We start from the raw sequence: 7,411 nt of genomic DNA, 5'->3' as shown, positions 1-7,411 counted from the left end.
GCATGAGCTCTCCAGTATCATTCATTACCCTGCAATTCGATGCTTGATATGTGGCGATTTCCTTAAAAAACCGACGATTCGATAGAAAAGGCGTCACGAAAACCGACGTTGGCAGGCACCCAAAGAGAGGCTCATATGTATTCATGTGAAGTCTAAACTGTGGGACTTTCCTTGCAGATCGTTTCCAAGACATAAGCTGTTAGCAGAGGTTGCTTTCCGGCGTAGTCTTTAGATGTTCAAAGATGTTGGCGCCACAGACATTATTCACGTAGTTGGCTTGTTTTGCGAATACTCTATGTACTACTTATTGAATGAGTGGGAAGGCCGGACGAAAAAATATTTGGCTCCAGTTCAGGACGTACGGACCGAGGCGGGAGCGCAGCGAGGTCTAGTCTCCCACGCAGGCCTTTTTAAGGGAGCTCGTATTTCGTCCCTCCCTACAAACGCGTTTGTGGGGAGGGACGAAACACGAGCTCCCCTAAAAACGCCTGCGTGAGAGGCTAAGCGAGGTCCTGCGTCCTGATCGAGAGCCAAATACTTTCGCCCGATCTAACTCAGTCAATAAGCATTTTATCATATGGCCGTTGTGTTTTGAATTTTTCTAACGGAGCGAAAACGCGTCCATGGCAGCATTTACCCCTTTTTGTGCGCACTTTTCAAATAGCCAATGATTTCATGCCATTCATTTGGAAAGCCAGTGAAGTGAATTTGAACGAGTTTACAGCTGCAAAGTACAAGTATTCAGAAAAATTCAAGGTCAAAAGTGCTCTTTTGTCACTCAATACAAAGAAAATGTAAATCGGAATTCTTAACTGGTACTCAAGGATAGAGAAGTTTCCTCCCGGACAGTCGACCTGGGTAGTCAAATTCTAAGAATTCGCTGTCGGGAAGTTCACTTTTATCGCTCACTTTTGAAAAAGAAAATTAGACTTGATAGGATAACAAAATGTGTCAACCCGCATCGATCAGTACGCTCTTCTAGCGGGGTCGTATGTGTTTTTTCGGCATTATCACTTGACACATACGGCCCTCATACGGGACTTCTTTCATACGGTTTGCCGAAAAAAATGGGCGCGGGGCCGTACTGGTTATATGATAAAACTAGCCACTACTCAAAAGTCACGATTAGCGGCGCAAATGACTTCAGTCATACATGCTAAAAACCACGTCGAAAAAAAATTTGCTTGCAAGGAAACGACACGAATTATATTTTTAGGAGTAATAAGCATCCTCTTGATTTACATATAGGATGCCTACATGTATTTGGGTTACTGTTTACCCATGCATAGAGCCATGTTTACTAAAGTTGTAAACAGTTTATCTCACGAATATCCTTTTAACACCCTTTGAACATCAAGGCTAAAAAGAGCCAAACTAACCTAGAATATAATAATGATATACACTTTCTAAAAATAAATTTCTTTACATTCTAAGCCAACTGCATGGCTTTCATACTGGTAGAATTAAGATATTTGCTGGTTAAGGAGTCATTCGGACCAAACTATTGAGGTTAACACACTTCACCCACCATACATTGTTTTCAGTCCAGCCTTTTACGCGAGAGGTAGTAAAGAAAGACCTGCCTGCCTGTTATATGATCCCCTGCCCAAAAAAATACCAAAAACATATATATGTCACGCGCTTCGTAAGTTGATTCGCATTTTGATATTGAAGTTTTTTCCTAACATGACAGACATCATAGCATGTAAAAAGGCTCTTAAGTAGATAGACGTGCCCATGAGTAGACTGTTTACAGTCCCCTATTTTTTCGTGAGATCGTCGAGGCCCTCTTGATTTTCAAATGTACCGAGGGGGGCGGGCGTCGGTGATTATAGCTGTAGGGGGAGGGGGGCAAGAAAAATAGAGGGACTGTAATTACATCACTGCAGCTCGTGATCAAGGAGCGCGTTGTACCAGCAACGCAGGTGTCTGATGGATCATTTATAGACAATAGATGTTAATTTGCGATGACATGGGGTTTAGTTTAAGTTGCCGACACTCACAAGTCGTGGACAAGCCGTCGTTTCTGTAAAACGTACGATTCAATAATACTACCATAAGGCACATCTTGCGCCAAAACACGAAGGATTGTTGGTATTCTGAGGATGAATCACGTAAGCCAACAAACGTTTGAAGCAGCCCGGCCAGGTGGATGTTGTAACTCAGTTTATGCTAAACGAACTGAAATCTAACGCTACGCCGACGAAAAAAAGACTTGTCAGAAATGCGTGGCTTTTTATCGGGGCGTTTAACCGTTTTAATCTGTGTTGAAGCGAACATGCTTAGTGCTTTGATTCCGAAAATGTTTCACCTATGCATGTTTGCTGATTTCATTTCAGTGGAGGAATAGCTGTTTCGAAAGGAGATATTTGTAAACACGCGAAATAGATACTAATGTGTCGGGCATGTTTTCATTACCAGCGGAGTTTCTTAATTAATGAATGGTAAAAGGCGTGAAATTCCTGTTACGCCTCCTGAATGCGAACAGCAGTGATGTTATTACAGTCCCTCTATTTTTCTCGCTTCCTCCCAAACCGCCCCTGCCCCCTAAGTAGTTTTGACACTCATGCAATAGCAGCCCGTAACGTAGCCTCCCACGCAGACGTTCTTGCGGTTTCGTCTGAAAGCGTGACGAATCCCTTAGAACGTCTGCGTGGGAGGCTATCCGTAACGCAAAGCGCTCGTTCTCGACGATCTTACGGGAAAACAGAGGGCTGTGAGCAGGCTAGGCCACGAGTCGACTCAAAATTTTTCTCGAGCGTAAAGTGCAAGGTTATGTTTTCTACGCCTACTACCGGAACCAGAAATGTGAAGCGAGATTGACTGTGAGAAACTCTACCAAGTGGACTCCCAATTGCACGACAGCGACGTGAAATTTCATTATCCCACGTTTTATCTTTCATGGAGAACGTGTACACGCGACGACAATTTTTTTGTCTATTTGAACTTGCCTACGTCTTCAAGAATTCCGTTTCAGGGAAATTCGCCTATATTGGACATTTAAATCACAGCCTGAAAGTTTGGAAAAACGCAAATTATAAGAGGTCAAAAAATTTCCTACCCCGGGCCTCTGAACGTCGCTCAGCTTAGACTAAGCTGCTCTTCTGTGACCACAAAAACATTTCTGTCAAGTTTCATAATTCTGTGTTATTTTTGACTGACATCAAAGACATAATCGCCTGTAACAAGGCTCTCAAGTGGGGGATAAAGAAAAGGCGAGAAAGAGCGAGAAGACGGAGCGAAGAAAAGGGAGAAAGAGGCTGTTTAAATCCCACCCTTTTCGGGGGGACGCTATTTAGGAATGTCGGTCAATCAACAACCAAAAAAGGGCATTTTAAACTGACAATTAGTAAGCAATAATTTTCTTAATGATATTTAGATAGCTTAAAATGAAAACTTCATATATAGTTTCTTTTCTTGTTGTGAAAAAGAGCGTTCTCTGTGATGAAGTGTTTTGTATTAACAGGAACAGGAAACAGATTAGCTTATTATGCCAATATTTTCAAGTTATGTGGGAGGATTATCCGAGTTAACGTAAAAATTGAACAATCTGTTCTCGCCAGTTCTTCAACCACATCAAAAATTTGAAAATAACCCGCAACTTGCCTGCTTGCAGACGTCTCCTATTTCCTTTGTTGCACACGGAAAAGGGACGTTTGCGTAACGCCGTCGCTAATCGTGTTGACGTCCCTTTTCCACGTGCAACAAAGGAAATAGGAGACGTCTCCACGCAGGCAACCCGCAACATACTGAAAATAACTCGGAAATAACCTAAATAGCAAAAAGAGACAAAGGATATATATATTGCTACCATTTAGTACAGATTGCAGGTGTGAGAGAGTTTTTGCAACTGCGATCAGTGAAACTGAAACATCGATTTTAAATTAGGAGGTAAGTTTAACGCATGCTTCAAGAATTTTTCCTGACGTATTTATTATGCGCTTAAATTATATTATAGAACCTTACAAGTATTATGTATTTATTTTCAAGGGAATGATTATTTAAAATCATGTGTCTTCGCAGCGGCTTAAACCAGTCTGCTCAAATCTCCCGGCCCGGAACATGCATTATACGCGAATCCAGGCGATCACCTTAACTTAAGTTCAAGTTTCAAATTCAAGTTTATTGTTTAGCTAGAAATTATACCAAAAAAAAATAGAAATATCGAAATATTAAAAGTTTATGAATGGCGAGGAAGCCCAAGGGAAACTACCGGAGTAAGGCTTTCTCAAATTAATTATTACAACATGAAGTATAAACAGAAGTATGCATGAAAAGTCAGTGGTGATAAGAGAAATGCTTTCACCTTTAAAGGAGGCGATATTTTGGATTTTGAATTTCAAAAATAAGAGAGTTAAAAAATTTAGGACCTTGCAAACTGATAGAGAACTTTCTTAATATATTATTATAAATTTACGCAAGTGAAAGCCAGTGAACTGTCCGGTCCCCATGACTGAAATGAGGGACAAGCCACTCAGTCGGTTAATAGCTGTAAATTTGTAACTTTGATTTTAAGAAGCTATGCAGCAGTTCAGTAAAAGGAACTGAAGAAGTCTGATTGAAATTAGATGAATCATTATTTTATAACAAACGTGATCTCTCATAATTTACAACAAAATACATCTCAAAGTTTCCATTTCCAGCATAACAAATGTCTTTCTTGTCAAAACGAGCGAATCAAAAAACCTTAATCAAATGATAGAAAGGTGCCTTAATCTAAAACTAACTGGGTGAGGGAAAGAAAAGTTACTTTTAAAGGAGATATCAGACACGCTTTTGCAATGGGTAAACCAGAGACTTTCCATGCGTGGTTCCAGTTGCTTTGCCCGCCACAGATTCATGGCTTCGGACTTTGGCCGAAGATCTGTCGACGCGGCCGCACCGAAGCATTCTTCGATCCTCAATGGAGCAAAAACCTCTTCTGCCCAGTGTACCGCGCGTCCAGTTTCAAATGGCTAAGACTAAAAGCGTTGACCATGATATCAGATAAGCTTCATGTTTTCTGGCGTAGGACAATGTCGACCGGTTCAATATTTTTTCTTTGCTACAAAACGCCGCAACAACGGGATAATTAAGAGACAATGACCTCTTGCATCCTGCTTGTAAAATACTACTGAGTCTTCGCCACCTTTTTCGATGAATTTTATAGTGTTGTTGTTTTTTTTTTTTGCTTGTTTATTTGTTTCCCTCCCCGTTGATTAATGAAATTTACTTCACTTTCAGGTCCACAGTCTACACTGAAAAACTGATTGCTTGGTGAAGTCAATTACAAACTAGTAGTTGCTGGCCAGAAACAGTAACGATGGATTCCAAACGTCTCTTTATTTTCATTGCTTTATGGCTGTTTCTAAGCTGTGTTCTGTTAGACCACGCCGAAGGATTCACTCTTCCAAGAAAAAGGAAGAGACAGCAGCAAAAAAAACGAGACCCAAATAATCAGTTATCCCACAGACTAAGAGAAATGGCTGGTTTAGCCTTCCAAATCTGGGTATGTATATTAAAAATGATATCCTGTCAATAAAGCTATGAAAAGGCACCACAGTAAAAATCAATTGTGTGAATCTTAACAGTCAGGGTGAGATTCCGTACAGCCCCATACATTTCACCCAAATTTCATACAATTTCACACAAATAATAAGGATAGAAGCTAACAGAGTCGCAAAATGCCCCATACATAATAAAACCAGATCGGGGAAGTTTAGCGCCAATTTGCTATAAAAATTAGCAGGGTTACTTATCTACAATTCTGATTTATTTCAGTATTTATTTATTCATTTATTTATTAGGCTGAGCCGGAGGTGCAAGACCCCAGGAACAGAACTTCCTTGAACAGTTCAGCATCTCCTTACCGCTAGGAGCGCTGTTTTTTAATTTCAATTTTTAGAGGGTGATGTAGATCATCTTTCCTTCGTCACAAGTCACCATTTCAGCGAGTTTGCATAAATTGATTGCGCAGTGCATGTGTTTTCACAAAGCTCCACGAACGTACTGGTGGAGAGCCCCTTGGTAATAACGTTCGCCTGAACATTACTGCGGCCTAGTTTCTTCAAGTAACTGAATTTGCATTGCACAAGTCAGAGATACTTGATCTTTATTTATGCTTTCTGTACACTGTATATTTATCATTGATGAAGAGTTGATGAATAAGTACAGTCACAGTAAAATGAATTTTTATACAACTGGAGTTATTTATTTTTTACTTAACGAAAGCACTCGCATGGAAAATTCAGTTCAAGGTATGATCAACAGCTTTATTTTAACTGGGGGAAATTTAGGCGAGATTACGGGATTACGAAACCTTATAAGCGGATGTTTTGTTAAGCACAACTACGGAATCGTGTTTGTTTAATTCATTTACTTCACTTATATTACTTTGCACTTTGACACGTTAAAGTAATATCCACAGTCAGGGGCATAGCTAAGAGAGTACTAAGCTCATTACTACTTATATGGGGGGTCGGTTGCTTTTGAATTTTACCTTAATGTATAGTAGCCTCCAAATCACTGTAATAGACTGTTCTCAGCTACAAGAAAGACACTACACAACATTTAAGGATAAAAAATTTACTACTATTTTGATCCCGTAGGTAATGTTCAACGTTTTACAATAAAGAAAAAGGGGCCTATTACTAAAAAGTATTTTTGTGACTTCTATATATTTCCTGTAACATATCAACACCCTGTGTGACAGAGACTTTTCATTTGCCCAAGATCCGTCAGCCTGACTTCAAAATGGCCGACTCCGAAGCCAGATTCGAAGCATCTCGCCGCACACTAGCAATAAAACCTCTGGTACCCATTCTCTGGGCTCCCTGTGCCGACTCAGTCTGAACGCCTACAAAAGGTTTTTTTCAGTCGTGTGCTGGCTAAAAATTATGCTCATAGTTCCTGGGTCACTGTTTATTTATCTTTAACCTACGGACAAAAGAAGTAAAAAAGGCATAGTAAATTATGGGGAAAGCGCACAAAAATCACAATTTTTGAAATCTTCCAAGCTGTATTTGCTCGAAAGAGCGCCCGAAAAATTGTCGCATTTGGGAGAAAGAAACCTCTCATTGTTACAGCAACCGATGTGGTGGTCATACATGGTTAACGCTGAATAGGCCATTTCCGAGTTCCCCCGGGCCTATGTATCAAAACGAGGTTAAGTGCTCAGCCTTCATGGAAATGATTTTTCATTCTCATGCAAATAAAACTCATTTTCACAAGAAAGGTTGTGCTCTTGGCCTCATTTTGAAAATGAGGGTTTTTGGAACTCGGAAGTGGCCTATTGTTAATGATCAGTGTTGTACAGTTGAATCTCTCTACAACGGCCACCTTGGGCACAGAAAAAAGTGGCCGTTGTAGAGAGGTTTTAAACAAGAGTCAATGTATGGATTTTTTGTCTGCCTGGACGAAAAACTGTGGCCGT

General features: G+C 40.3%; 1 long non-coding RNA gene across 1 annotated transcript; it reads left to right on the top strand.

Annotated features, from left to right (window-relative positions):
- The first annotated feature begins 3,820 nt into the window (after window positions 1–3,820).
- Window positions 3,821–6,138, top strand: LOC140946843 (uncharacterized). Its single transcript, XR_012166869.1, has 3 exons — window positions 3,821–3,891; window positions 5,224–5,488; window positions 5,787–6,138. It is a non-coding gene; the product is annotated as an uncharacterized lncRNA (long non-coding RNA).
- The last annotated feature ends 1,273 nt before the right edge of the window (window positions 6,139–7,411 follow it).

Source organism: Porites lutea, chromosome 8 (assembly GCF_958299795.1).
Source record: "Porites lutea chromosome 8, jaPorLute2.1, whole genome shotgun sequence".
Lineage (NCBI taxonomy): Eukaryota > Metazoa > Cnidaria > Anthozoa > Scleractinia > Poritidae > Porites > Porites lutea.
Note: the sequence above shows the minus strand (reverse complement) of the source record. Positions and strands in the feature narration are given on the sequence as shown.